Source organism: Scleropages formosus, chromosome 5 (assembly GCF_900964775.1).
Source record: "Scleropages formosus chromosome 5, fSclFor1.1, whole genome shotgun sequence".
NCBI classification, from domain to species: Eukaryota; Metazoa; Chordata; class Actinopteri; order Osteoglossiformes; family Osteoglossidae; genus Scleropages; species Scleropages formosus.
The window spans coordinates 2,360,973-2,375,909 of NC_041810.1; the positions used below are offsets into that span (position 1 = coordinate 2,360,973).

Genomic DNA, 14,937 nt, shown 5'->3' on the forward strand with positions numbered 1-14,937 from the left:
GTCAGATCACCCGTAGCTTCTTGGGGCCTCTAGTGGGACTTAAAACCCGGCAAGCCAGAATCCAGCTGTTGTCTAAATATACACTCATTTGCATTACATCTCATTATCTTTACATGGAGGACTCGCGGGATATTATCAGTCCCTAAATGACACATTTAAATATAATCCACCTGACCACAAATCTCAGTAGCTTCTTACAACTCATTCAAACATAATCACAGAGTCCAAACCCGCTTGTTTAACAATTCAGCTGTTTCTTAGGCACACAAGTCATCAGACTTTAGGGAACACAAAATGCTCACGTACGGACAAAAATGCATCACTGGCACGTGCAACTTCTGCAAATTATTCCAAGATGGGGAATGACAAGTCAATAAAACTTGTGAAGTTTGAAACTGACATAGTGAGCTTTTGCAAAGACAGAAAAATCTTTCCTGAGAAGTAAAAGGTTCCACCCAAACTACAGAGCTCAGTTTACCACACAACAAAACAACTGAATTTAGTGTTATTCATTATCAACAGTTTGGCTACAGAACATTTTCTGTGGTGATTTAAATCACAGCAATGCTCTAGCCATTCAATAACTCTAATTCTGGAGGCTGCAAGGTGAGAGTGGTTTCCTTCAGCAGGATGGGTCCCACTTTGACCAAGTCCTGCCCCTTATGACTGTTTAATGCTCTGGTGTCCACAGGATGCCTAAGCTATGCCGTACATCTCATGCTGGAGGAAAAACATATCTTCCTTTATTTACAAGTCAAGAAGCTGCATCAGTTAAACCCTTACTTACACTTCCTTTAATCTGTATGTCAACAAATTACCATAGGCATATATGATAACTGCCATAGACAAACAGGCTTTGAAGGCAGTAAGTAAGGGTGTACTTCAGTCCCATAGAACCTCTGCCTGCTGTGCTATTCACCAAGTCCTAAAAACTGGATTTAAAGATGTCTTAGACACTGAAAATTTACCGTATGGTAAAATGTATGACATCCCTACCTAGAACACGCAGGCTCGGGGATTTCAATCTATTTCTGCAAAAGAACACCACTAAATAGAAATGTCAGCTCATTGTTTCTGTCAGCATGGCTATTTAGCTTACATCCCCCGAAAAGTGAGTTGCAATGTTTGAATACTTACAATAAATTTAGCCATTCATGCAGCTAGGCAATTTTCATTATACCAGTTCAGAGTAAGTGCCTTACACAAATGTACAACAGGTGATTAGACTCAAACCTTCGCCCTTTGAGTGCAAGGCAGCAGCTCTAACTAGAACACAACCTGCCGATATCTTCACTGTACACATGTGTACTTTCATTAACTTTATTAACTTATATCTCAGAGATACCCTGTGAGTGTAAACGTATATTTTGTAGCTGGTCAGCTCCATGGAATATATCCCTGTACGAGTATGTGGCTATACAAAATCTAGACGTTTAATTTTATGCCTGTAAATGCATGCATGTTTCTCCCCTCTTCAGAAAGGCAAACATCCTTAAATCTTACTTCATTATACCAGTAAAGACAGCCTGAAAAACAAATAGAAGGGGGAAAACAAACAAAAAAACAGAACTTAGTGATGGGAATTAGTGTATTTCTTCCTAGCCTGTATGGGTCGATTTAGAAATAATTAGCCAAGCAGCGCTCTAATTAATGCCCTATAAACTCTCCTGCTGAGTATTCAACTCAAGGTTAGACACCTGTAAGGCAGTATGGATTGTGATCAAGCTGTTACGTGGGAGTCTATTCATTTACAGAGATAATGTAAAATACAATATTGGCAGACAGTTCCAACATGCTGGGGGGAGATGTAAAAGCAGGGCTGATTAATGAAGTTGAAACAATCCCTCCCCACCAGAGATATTATTAAACTTTCACATAGTAACAGGGCTTCAACCAGTAATCAGGTCAGATCAAATCCGGTACAACCACACAAAATAATTCCTTTTAAAAGACTACAGGTGCTCAGCACAAATCTGTCTAATCACACAAACAAGATGAGAGAGAGACCGGCCAGCAAAGACAGGCAAGATTTGAGGTAGCCATGTTTATAGACCTTGAAATCTGAATCTTGGCCACGTACTGTGTTTGCCTTGTTCAGTGCCAAGAGAAAATTTATGTATATTTTACCAACCAGAAGAGATTTGATGGTCATTCAATTCAGCATGCTGCTGATAGGTTTGACGGCTTGAAGAAAGCAGAGATTTCAGTTTTTACCCAACAATAAGGTCAGTCCAGGGGCAGTGGGCTTGTTTTCTGTGCACAGACTGCATTATTATTTATTCATGATGCTCTTTTTCAAAGCAACTTACAATGTTAAGGTACTTACAGATTTACCCATTTATACAGCTTGGATGTTTTCACAGGAACAGTCTGGAGTAAACACCTTGATCAAGTGTACTACAGCAAAAGATGGGGTTGAAACTTAAAACCTTGAAGTGAAAGGTTACAAAGATAACTACCGCATCACCTGCTGCCACCTCCTCTTTCTGCTTTCTCACATTTTGTCACCTCTATTCTTCAAAGGATAACATAAGGGTGTATATGTTCTTAGGTCTCCATCTATAACATGTACCCTAGTTTGGGGGAAGGAAAAAAAAAAAAAAAAAAAAAGGGCAGGCAGATAAAGAACATGTACACTCACAATTTACTCTGTAAACCCTTTCGCCACAGCACACATTCATTCCCGGGATCATCTTACATTCATTCATTTAGCTGACGTTTTTCTACAAAGCAACTTACAATGTTAAGCTAAGTATTTTTAGCCATTTATACAGCTGAGTAATCTTACTGGAGTAATTTTAGGGTAAGTACCTTGATCAAGGGTACTACAGATGGAGGTGGAAATTGAACCCGCAACCTTTGCATCCAAAAGCAGCAGTTCTAACCACTATGCTATCAGCTGTCCCTGTCCAATCTTAATTATTAAATGAAGCAGCATCTCCACTGAAAAGGACACCAAAAACATTGACCATTTTCAAAGCTAACCCTAATGCAGTCAGCATTTGGAGCAGATCCCAAGGAGATGCAGCCATGTCAGATGAACCAGACAACATTCCTCTCTGGCACAACCGATTCGCCCGATACCTCCATCCTACGTGCACCCATATGGCGGAGACGCAGATAGATGTAGAAGTGCGGTCCTCTGACACGGCAGCACCGAAGATCAGTGGGCCCAGCCAAAGGGCAGCCATGGACCCCCTGCTCCTGTCACAGTCAAAGGGGCCTCACCCTTGTCTTGTCCATAGAAAGCACATGAGATGCATAAAAGGGCCTTCACTTTGAAGCCTCCGCTTCAGATAATCAATATTTCCTTTGCTTGCTGACTGGGCTTTGGCTGGCCTGCAGGGTTCAAGGTTGCAGTTCAATGAAGGACAATATAACATGCCAAGGAGGCACTGCAAACAGAACTAAGAAAATACAAGAGATAGATAAGCAGCACAGGACACAAAGACATTAGATGAGAGAATCTGGGGTGGTATGTGAAAATGATCACCCACAATGCTTTGCAGCAAAATGCCCTGAAGACATTCCCATCTATTAGTGCTGTGCAGTTCTATTTTTGTAGCAGCTCTAGATCTGATACAATAAACTCGTACCACAGGATTTTAATAATACTGTATTAGACCATTCCTTTATGACAGGAGATGAAGCACATCTGCTCTGCAATTCTCTGTTCTGTTTAAAGTGTTATGCGGTGGTTTTAAGAAAATTTGAAGAAACACACAGATGAACACACACACAATCCCATTCTGAGAAAGTGAGCCAGTTCTTCAAGCCTTGCAAGGGCTGCATCTCAGAGCTTCATTACCAGGTTACTGGGACAACAAGGCCAATGACAGCCGGCGATTAAACAAGCGGAAAAATACAAAAGCTTAGAAAACTCCCTGTGCACGCTAATGGAGATTATTATTCCCTTTCATCTGCGGCCACTTGCCAGCGTGCTACCCCGACACTTCAGAAGCCCCATCTCCCCTTGTACCTGCTCCCAGTGGAGGGCTCTGCTGTGCCTCCCCTCTCTTCACATCCAAGCTGTCGATGCACAGCTAACCACCAAGTTGCATGTGCTGAGCACATTTGCTTCAATGGACCCTTCATGGGTTATGGATTAAAAATAAATAAATAACTGAGCTACAATCAGACAGGGGTACCTGGCTGACCGTAAGGAGCAGGAAGTAACCTGCAAGACCTAGTGAGCTGTAGTGCAGAGTGAAAAGCAATGCCACAGCTCTTGTCTGACCAGTCCACAGAGCGCACTCCCAGTGAGAAGGTCCTGCGGGATTCTTTGTTATTCCTTTGTCATTCAAACAGATAAGTACAAGTTATCCATTTATAAAGCTAGACGACATTTACTGCAGAAAGCCATACAAGGACATTATGCCAAGGCCTGTATCAGGATTAGGAGTTACAGTTTCAAAGTCCCAGAAGAAAAGGATCTCCCTTAGGGACTGGCTTTTGATTTTTTTTCCAACTTTACATGCAGAAATGGCTATCTGACAAAGGTTAAAAACAGGACTCTGTCAAACTGGCCTGTAGGATGCAAGATCCCAAGGTGGAGGTTAGTTGTGTGGGTTTGGACCAACAGTTTAACTAGGCAGTGGTTGTATAAAACCCAGAGAATGGCAGCTTCAGAGGTGGTAAAGGACAAACCAAACCCTGCCCTAAACATCTGGCAGAACAGCAGAGAATGGAATTGAGGATTTGAAATAGGAAACCCCCTCCCCACTGAGATTTTCAAGCCTGACATGAGTGGAGCAACACCACAGAACCACACAAGGCTGTTGACACACCACAGTGGTCCAGCTACACTGGGTCATAAACACATCTAAGTGGTTTAACACTGTATGACTGCTCTCAGGCACTGAGACACCAGACAAAGCAAAGCCAAAAAAACACTGCTCCAATACACTGACCTACACTGGTGTGCCAAAGGACCACAAAAATGGTTCTTCCAAGTCCCCCATTTCAGAGCTGCACCATTTATTTTCCAGTAATCAATCTCATTACATTTTGTTCAGGGTCCTACAGAACAAAATGGAACACCTTGCAAAAGAGAATTCAAAAAGAATGTGACATTATAAAAGAAAACTGACGACTGTTTTGCTTCGACAGACTCTGGGTAAACCTAAAAAAAGTTACCTGATTAGTTTTATCCCAGGAGTTAATGTTTACTGAACCATAAAGTAGCCCAGAATATTAAAGAGAAGACAAAGAAAACATGCATGCCCTGTAAACAGTACTGTAAAATTTGAACACTTCTTTGTGCTGCAATCAAAGGAAAATATCACCCGACCTAAAGAAAACCTCTAGTTAGTGTGATATACACTAGAAGTGTTACAATGCTCGAATTCCACCTCTTACCGAAGTAGTCCTGATCAAGGTTATTACCCTGCATTGCTCCAGAAAGAATTACCCAGCTATATAAATGGGTAATTCAGTGAAAGTAGCTCAACACTCAAAGTCAATTTGAGGAAAAAAGGCATCAGTTAAATGAATAAATGTAAATGGAACTGTAGCAAAAATCAAGTTATCAAATGTAATTTCAAATTTTTAACTTTCAGAAATAGTTCTGGATTTAAGCAAAATATGAAGTCAGACCATCTATGTTATTTTGTGATGTAATACTTCTTCAGTGGAAAGGTTAAGCATGTTTTGCTGAAGGAATATTTTTCAGACACCAAAGCGAAGCTACTGCTTTACTCTCTGTCTTTTCAGCATGTGCTGAGGAGTCCACAATCTCTGCACCCAGAGGAGATATGGAACCCCTCCTGCTAAATTACCAGGTTCAAAATGTTACTCTCTCCTCTTTAAAACTTTTAAAAGCGTGTAATTTTCACAGGCTAATGTCAAGCGGAAATGGATTTGAAAGGAAATTTAATAACACGCCTCTCGATATTTCCCCCTTGCTTGGTCTAGCTTTGACCTTCAGCTTGAGGGTTGTGAAATATTCATGGCGGTGGTGTGACAGCATCTCTTTTAAGAAACACCTTTATGGGGAAACAGCACTGCGAGAATCCATCAAACCAGTAGCCCGGCCTCCATTCTGGGACATGCACCATCCCATAGGACTGCAGCTAACATATGGCAAAATGTGGAGGTTAAAAACAAAAAAGTAGAAGAATTATCCTTCACTTTTTCACCATGAATGCATTTCACAGACAACATTCTAGTTATTCTTATGAAATTTTAATACATCCATTTACACAAACATTTGGCTAAGTGTTAGTGCACTGGCTTGGACCTTTAAAACGGCAACTCGGACACATGATGTTTATTCCAAAAGACAAATCTGGTGAGGGTGAGCACCCATTGCACAGCCATGAAAACTATTATTAACCGCCATCATCATAATCACCACAACCACTCCAGCTAAAAAGAGAATGTTCACAGACAGACTGGGCCAGTTTTGCTGCTCCAAGGACCACTACCCGAGGTCATTCCTGCCAGCAGCCATTAAGCTCTGTAATGAGTCCTCTTGCTGTTGGGGTGGTACTAACATGCCTGTACTACTTCTTACTTTTCTTCTAATTTGAAGTCAGTTTCCGCACTATTCATGGTAAACTTTTGTACTATTTTTTATTCCAGTTTCTTCATTAAGCTATTCCATGTGTGCTGCTGTAGCCTTGTGCCACTTCGTACCGGATCAATGAAGTTCCTATCTATCAAGATGATAAGGCCAGGGCAAAGAATACTAACAGTGACAGCTAGAGACTTCTAAATACATAATCTGTGTACAGCCTGGGTAATGGGTAGTGTAGTGGTCCAGAGACAAACTATATTTGGGGTTAATTATAGCAGAAACACTTCAACACAAATTCATTACAACAGAAACACCAACCATAGTCAACAGACTGACTGGGGTCTATCATCCCTTCCCTCTGGGCTAATCACTGTTATGAACCGCTGGAGGTTCCAATGTGCTCTGCTACTTTAAGGCTTTGAGGTGGGGGGGGGCTGAATCTCAATGGTTCCTACTGCAACATCCACCGGAGAGAACTCCAGGGATGATGTCAACAGTCCAATCACCCTGCAATGACTGCTCCACCCACATCCTTAAGCATCTCAGTGGCAACAAAACAAAAAAAAAAAAAAAAAAAAAAAAAAGGGGGGGGGGGGGGGGGGGGGCACTTTCAAAGAATGTCAAAAACCCTTTTGCTGACTACTGTTACATGATCTTGCATACCTTATCCATGGCACTTTATTAATCTTTGTTGCTTAGCAGGCAATTAAACAAAACAGATTTAACTTAACATTTTTACCCATTTACATAACGGGTATTCTCTCCTGAAGAAATTCAAGTTTAAATAGTGTTTGGTCTCAAGTGCAACTCCAGTTCTTTCACAACTGAGCTACATTTGGGGAACTCGAGTTTTACTGCACCAGTTCAAAAGATTACCCCAGCTACAACACACAATCCACACTTAAACCCCTTTTACTTCCTCCCTCCCCTAAAGTGTGCACATACATACTGATAATTCCCCCACTTGGAATCCTTTTACAGTGCTAGAGGCTTTTGCCAAAATTGGGATTTTATTGACACAGCTAAATACATCTCACAGCTTGCTTTTGGAACTTTCAGTCACTGGTAACAAAGAAATGAAAGTGATGCACACGTGGTTCTCCGAGCCATACAATGGAAGGTATTGACTCTCGTTCACCATGCCAACAGCACCTCAACAGCCAAAGTGCTTGTGTAACATGTTCTAATCACTTCCGAAAATATTGCATAATGATGCAAATGTATATAAAGCAGACACAAACCCCACAGCACTCAGACATCAGCAAGAGCAACTACAATTTTCCCCGCTGACGTTGATTCTCTCGGAGCATAAGGGCAATCAAACTGCCCTCAACAACTGACAATTCTACCAAGGGCAGGCAGACTCGTTACCGGTACCAGATGTCTGTATTTTCATCTCTGCTGATCTCCAGTGAGGGTGTTGAATCGACGCCTGTGAGGCACAGCTGCACAAGCAGGTTAGGGGCCACGCAGAGAATACTGAGGGAAACAAGTGCAGGTATGAACAATGGCTAAGCTAGCAGCTGGCAAAGAAAAATGACGTGGACCAAAACGTATGGATGCTTTACTGAAACTTCAACATGCCACGCTTATCACGGCATCCACTGATACACAGAGTTGTTTGTTTTGCCTTGTGGAGCTGAAGGAGGTCCAGATCGGTAGGACTACAGAGTAGCACTCAAGAGGACTTATGTGTTTAGGGTTGCTTCCTGTGGCTCACCTGCCTGCTTACCACTGGATCCATCCTGGGCCCAGCAGCACAGCTGCCATACCAAACCCTAGTCACGTAGACAGCTGACTCCTGCTAGTGGTAGTAAGAAGGCAAAGTGTGTTTGCTGGGTTAATGTGCAGCCAAGCGAGCCAAAGATGTCTGCAGCAGGGTGGGCTGAAGCCCAAGGGCCCAGCTGCCAACAAGAGACTCACCCAACTGGGGCACTCGTAAGGACTCCACACAGACAACCATAGCATCAAATTTTTTGATTGCACACACAGTTCCTGCTTTCCCATCTTAGAAAGAAAAAACCAGCACCAAAAGAAAACTGTTACTCTGTCCTGTGTTACCAATAAAGCCAAAGTGCTGCCAGCAACGATTCTCCCCTAAACAGATATGGAAAGACTGCCTTAAATCCCCCTCTACCCTAACAGGGTACCCACTCAGCTGCTGCAGGGGTACAACAGCCAGAATTGCACTTCCAGTGAAAATGTGATTACGATTATGAGTGCGGAAACCCTCCGGGCCAAAGACTCCTCGTAAGTCTCTTCCACACTGTGGAGCGACGTCTCTCGTCCCTGTCCTCTCCTCCTAACTGCATTTGAGTGCCTGGGAGTTCCACTGTAGATCAACTATTTCAATAAAACAGTCACAACCCCCTCCTCAAATGCCTCTCAAGGGATTTAATTTTAAAAAAGTGGAAAGAAATAAAAATGATGGCACTGCGCCAACACTGCACTAGTCCTGTTATCTCACGTCGATATAGAACTTTTTGTTTCCTCAATTTCGAGCAAAAAATGTCCACATCTAAACTCATGTCCCTATTAACTAGGGCTCACTTAACATCAGATCAAGATCTTCACTTCAGCCCATCTGTGAAATGCTTTGGGACACTAAGCCAAGGATGTCCGATGTGGTCATTACAGCACATTATACCAGATATGGCCTACAGCTACAGGGCAAACACTGTTGCACAGTGCTAGTCCTGGGCAGACCCTGAACTGGAAACCTGACCACAACTCTTCCAGTAATTAAACAGCCTTAATTCATGGGAAGTGTGTGAAACCAGAAATGTTACAAATCACACTGGTTAAGGGTGACTCCTAAGCAAATCCAGCATTTCAAAAATCATCAGTTTAATGAGTGATTTCATCTTTCGACATAAAAGGAACACAAATGATACATTCTGGTGGTTAAATACAGAGGCAATTCGTCTCCTGACTCGGAGAGCGTCTCTGTGTAGGAGTCAAGGTTAGCTTTGACAGCACTTTCCCCCTGCAGAGCCTATTTGAGGCTAAGGACTGTGGCCTACTTTTCACAGAATGGAGAGGCTGAACGAGAGGGGGGAGGGGTGCTTCGATAAGCTTTCCTCCGCAGCCTGCCTCTTCAAAAAGCGGTGGCTGCCATAGCCTGCCAGGTCCAGCTCGGGAAGCCAAGCATTGTAGCCGTTAGCAGGCAAAACTAATGGCCCGTTTATGTAACTCTTGGAATGGCACGAGAGAGGGGCAGTGGGCAGAGGATTTTCAATTACATCAATCTAGGGCAGATCAGGGATGCGCCAATGGGCTGTCGATCTGAAAAGGAGAAACACCAGAGGGAGCATTCAGATAAAAGGTCCAAGTCATGCATGTCCTTAGCAAATACAGCGCCCGAGGATTCTTCTGTCATCAGAAGACATTGACAAGGATAACGTCTTAATCGAACCTTTCCACCCCAGTGTGCGTATTCTGAGTAAATGAGGAAGTCATTGTTTCTTTCATCACGAAATGCAGGGACAGATATCAGAATGCTGCTAGGGAATGGTAGGGTTATTGTTGCTTGTGAGTGCTGGCAGCAACATTAATTTTGACAAGAGACTTCGGCCTTTGAAGGTAGAAAGCTCCTAAGGTCCCCGTGGGCTCAGAGTCCTCAGGAAAAGCTCACACAAAGAGCACATGGTTATAGAGCAGACCTGGTACATACTTAGAGAAAGAGGAAAAGATGGCACATCAGAACACAGAAATAAGCCAGGAGAGCCAGCCTTCAAATCCCTCCCATTTTGGTGAGGGAAAGAAAAGTATTACTTTATTTATTTGGATTTCTTTAGTGGGCACTGAAAGGTATTAAGTATTCCGGTGACACTTTGTGAGAAATCAGCCTGGGAGCACTTTCTGGGTTTCCAGTGCACGCTATTTTTGTGCTGCACTGCATTACGGCTTTGAAAAGGAGCCGGTCGTGACCTTTTGGCAAATTGCAGACGTAAGATGAGTTAAATTTCAAAGCAGTACTCCAGCCCACATGCAGCTCATTACTGGGTTTGGGACTCCCGTACATCCCCCGCCCCCACCCCCATAGCTAGCGCACTTCCCTACCCCAATTCCATATTCATTTTCCCCTTCAAAGGATTTTTTTGCTAATTGTAATTCAAAATTTAAATTATTACACCCCACAGTTCTGCACCATTGCTGTCAGGAAGGCAGGGGTCACGCTAGAACTTTTGTTATATTTCATCAATTCCTATTGTTGCCTGAATACAATGTCCAAAAAGAACTGTTGTTAAATTGATGGATTATCACCACCATGTACTGTACCTGGGCACATAAATGTGGGCAGCAGAGACTTAACCTCACGATGTCTACATAATGTGAAAGGCAGCCGAGGTATGCATACATGCATGCACGCATGTTCATGGGTATCGGACACACTGCACAAGGGAGTGGTGGAACTAATCCCCCTCCACACAGAGGCTTGGGAACATACACATTTGCCAGCAGAACAGCTGGCAGGGCGGCTAAGCTAGGATCTCCGTACTGCTGGCATATTGGCCTGTGTCAACCAAAGAGGCCACGGGAGGGCATAATCGGCCCTTCAGCGTCCCTTTCACACTGTATTTCATATCCCTGGAAGTCAGAGGCCGAGGAGGAGAGCAAAGCTGTGAAAACATCTGACGTTGCCGAACGAGCAGGCAAACGTGACCAACATGATCCTCTCACACAGCAGTTTGAACACGCGAGGAAAAGCGAAGAAACAGCAGACGGGTCTGGCTTCAAAACAGCGCCATTTTGTTGAAACTAATTCTTTCCCTTTTCATGAAAGGGAAAAGGGAGAGGGAGTGCAAGAACGATATGAAGGCTGTCTGTTCGTTTCACTCATCTCAAGGCCTCAAGTGAAACACTCCCGCAGTTGAGAGAAAAGCTCATAGTCATACAGGATACGCATTTCTTTGTGTTAGTCACTTAGAACTGAGGTGAAAACACATCAAGGCTAAATCGAACCAAACCCCAGCGCCAAAGTGAACCAAGAATGGTCTGTCAGACACTGTTGGGACTGTCCTTCACATTCCACACACTTTCATCCCAGCATTCAGTTTCAGTTCACCATCCAAGGACCATAATGGATGAAATTTTAATTCACGTAGTTCCGTTGCTTAGCAAACAACATTACACCTTATTTCAAATTTCACCAAATTCAACAGCTGTTACTGAAACACCTGTACATTTCAGTCAGCAGATATGTACAACAGGTTCCTGAACAGGCAACACCTAGTGCTACTGTGGCACCCAGCAGTACAACACAGTGCAGTCTGTAGGAAACAGAAGAGTGGGAAGCCAGCTGCATCTATGATGGGTGCTATGGGCCCAGGATGTTTCCGCTCTAGCAGTAATACCTACATGATGAGAGAGATATACAGCATCTGCACCTCTCCCTGAAAACCATTACAACTATTTATTCTTTTAGCTGACTCATTCCTCCAAAGCGATTTACAATAATAAGTTGTTTACAATGACTTTTGCACACAGTTGAGTAATTTTTACTGGAGCAATTCAGAGCAAGTACCTCGTTTAAGAGTACTACAGCAAGGGGCGAGAATAGAACTTGCATCTTTTGGAAGGAAGACAGCTGCTCTAGCCACTACACTACCTGCTGAATAAAAGGGTAACTAGCTACTCTTGAAAGAAGGAGCATGCACACTCATTGTATCTCCTGACCAAGGGAGAAGGCCAACTTGTGGCAAAGGGTACTGGAGGGACCCTTTGGGACACAAGGTGATTTGTCTTACAGCTCCAATTCTGAATGCAGCGGAGTCAAAGGTTAAAGCTCACATTTCCCAGAGAAGCTGTTAAATCTGAAAACAAGAGCCTGAAGTCAAGGAGAGAAGAAACTCTTCTTCTTCAATGTATTCCAGGAGTGTACAGTCTCACAAGTCTGACAGCATTCACCAAAGTGAGGAAGAACACTGACCACTCAACAGTAAACATTATACCTTTAATAAACTGCACTGAGCATTGTAGGCTGAACCCAAACTGCCACAAACAAACCACAGTGAAAAAACCCTTTCTAAGTGCATTTTGTCTGTACTGACAGTGCAGTCAAATGGCCAGCCGTGCAAAGTAAACGTTGCATAAAAAAAGGCAGCTAACAATCTTTTGGAATTACAAAAGCGATTGACGACGAATGCGCTTAAAAAGATTTAACTATGTGCATTCAATCCAGAGCATTCTGCAGTTTCTCGCTTGCTGAATGCTGAGCAGCACTGTGACCAGGGTGAGCTGACAAACAGCTAAACACAATAGAAGAGGATTAGTGTGTATTCTGAGTGTCAGAGCAATTTCCAACTAGTGTTGGCAGCGGCAAGAAACACCCTCATATATGGCAGTGAGGTGCCAAATTAGAATAGAGGATGCTATTTGAATAGCATTGCTATTAACAATCAGCAAATAAAAGTCAAAAACATCAAACAGTAAAAAGTAGAATGGAGCTAAAAATATAGTTTTTCGTAGCTATACAAAGTAACAAGCAGTGGGTGTTGTAATTATTGACCCATACATTTAATTCTGATGGGGATTTTGAATCACACCAAAACATACAACTCAGTACATTTCTTATAAGTCAAACCCTGAATATACTCATCCAAGTTAAGAATTCAACTTCTCTACAAAGAGTTTAATGTAATACTCCTACTTTGGCTTATGAGGCGTTTCCAAATTTGGATTTCATGTGCATCATGACAGCTGAAAAAACAAGACCTTATATTAATTATTTAACAAAACATTTTCTCCAAAATTACTTAATGATTATGTAGTATTTAGCTGACACATTAACCCAAGGTGACAAAGTATTACATATACCATAGTAAACTTAAAGTAATAAACTAATTTATACACCAGGGCAATAGATCACGTGAACGTGCACACACACACACACACATGCCCATTTAGAGTCATGAATACGCCTGACATGTATTTGGACTGGTGGGGTTAAACTGATGCAAACAACCAGGAGAACATGAAAACTCTGATCTGGGACTGAACCCATGGCAAATCACAGATGTCAACTTGTTCAGTCAGTACAAATTCATTTGCATAATTTTTACTTATTTCTTTTGCCTTTATTGTTCTACTCTTTGCAGTAAAGGTTACGGTAAATTAATATATAAGCACTATCACACGTATAAATGTTTTGTTTGTGAGTATTACGTGTATGCTATGTCAGTCACAAAAGATCTAAATGCTAAATGCTTGCACAGGTGGACAAGAAGCAGAATTAAAGAGTAATGAAGCAGAACTGCCTTATAACACTGAATTATTATAAATAACTAGGTACTGAAGTACGTTTCCATTATAACACAATTTGGTGGTATCTCAGTAAAAACAGGCATCAGTAGGGCACAGGAACATTACCATTCACTTCAACGGGAGGTTATTCCATCTTCGAGTTATTGCAAAGGTTTTCTCAGGAACACATTAGTTGCAAGTGGGGAAAAGTGTACTAATCATATTAACCTGACAACTTTGTCCAAGGTGACAGAATGCTGGATAAATAACTTTAGTGCCCTTAGCCAGTTATAATACAGCAGGGTATTATTCAATTCTTGATAATTACCAAGAAGATCACACCATGCGTGTTACACTCTACTGTGTGTATAGCTGACGGTTTTTCTCTGAAGCAACTTGTATGTCAAGCGTCTTATGTCAACTTACCCATTTTATACAGCAGGGTAATTTTTACTGTATCAATTCAGGCAAGAAGCTTCCTCAAGGACACTCGCAGCAGGTGCTGAGGCTCAAACATCATGGATCATTCAGGTGCAGAAGGTGATGGTTCTAGCTGATAGTAACCTGCTGCCTCAGTGCATCTATACTATAGCAGTTTTCTCGAATGCGACTCACAGTGTGTTAAGGTTACAATTATTTTATACATACAGCTGGGCAACTACTCTCTGTGTGTTTGTGTGTGAGGGACAGAGAGAGCGAGAAAACCCCTGGTGAAATAAAACAGGGCGATGTACCGAGGCAAGCGGGAGGAGCGGGCTGAGGCACCGTCCGTCCCGTGACTCTCACCTGTCAGTTCGCCACCAACAAATGCTGCGCTTCACACACGTTTTCCACGAAACTCTGCCTCACACGAAAATGAACGAAAAGAAATCGTCATAGGGACAAGTTTTATTCAGAGACGCATAAAACTAGACGCATTACAAGTACCGAAGCGCGTCAGTTACCGACGCGAGCCTGGGGTGACTAGGCGCGCGCTCGCTCTCTCCCACATCCGACTGCCCGCCAAAAGCTGCCGGAAGCGCGGCGCTCGAGCTACCAAGGAAGCGCGCGTCTCTCCGACGCGAACCGGGCGACGGACCGAGGACCTGCAATCGGAAGACAGAAGCCGCTATTGTGGCGACACGAGGGCCGCTTTTTGTCACTTGCACGGACTGAGCTGGTCAAGCGAACAATTT

At 42.9% G+C, this 14,937-nt stretch overlaps 1 protein-coding gene across 10 annotated transcripts in view; it reads right to left on the minus strand.

Annotated features, from left to right (window-relative positions):
• The window catches only part of LOC108926675 (CUGBP Elav-like family member 2), a 140,559-nt gene that overhangs the window by 62,634 nt on the left and 62,988 nt on the right, over window positions 1–14,937 (minus strand). Inside the window, exon 1 of one of the 10 annotated variants that reach the window (XM_029251841.1) lies at window positions 14,549–14,665. The exons of the other annotated variants lie outside the window; for them this stretch is intronic. The gene's annotated coding sequence lies outside the window, so the exon portion shown is untranslated. Of the gene's footprint in view, window positions 1–14,548; window positions 14,666–14,937 lie in introns of those variants that run through there. 10 annotated transcript variants of the gene reach the window in all.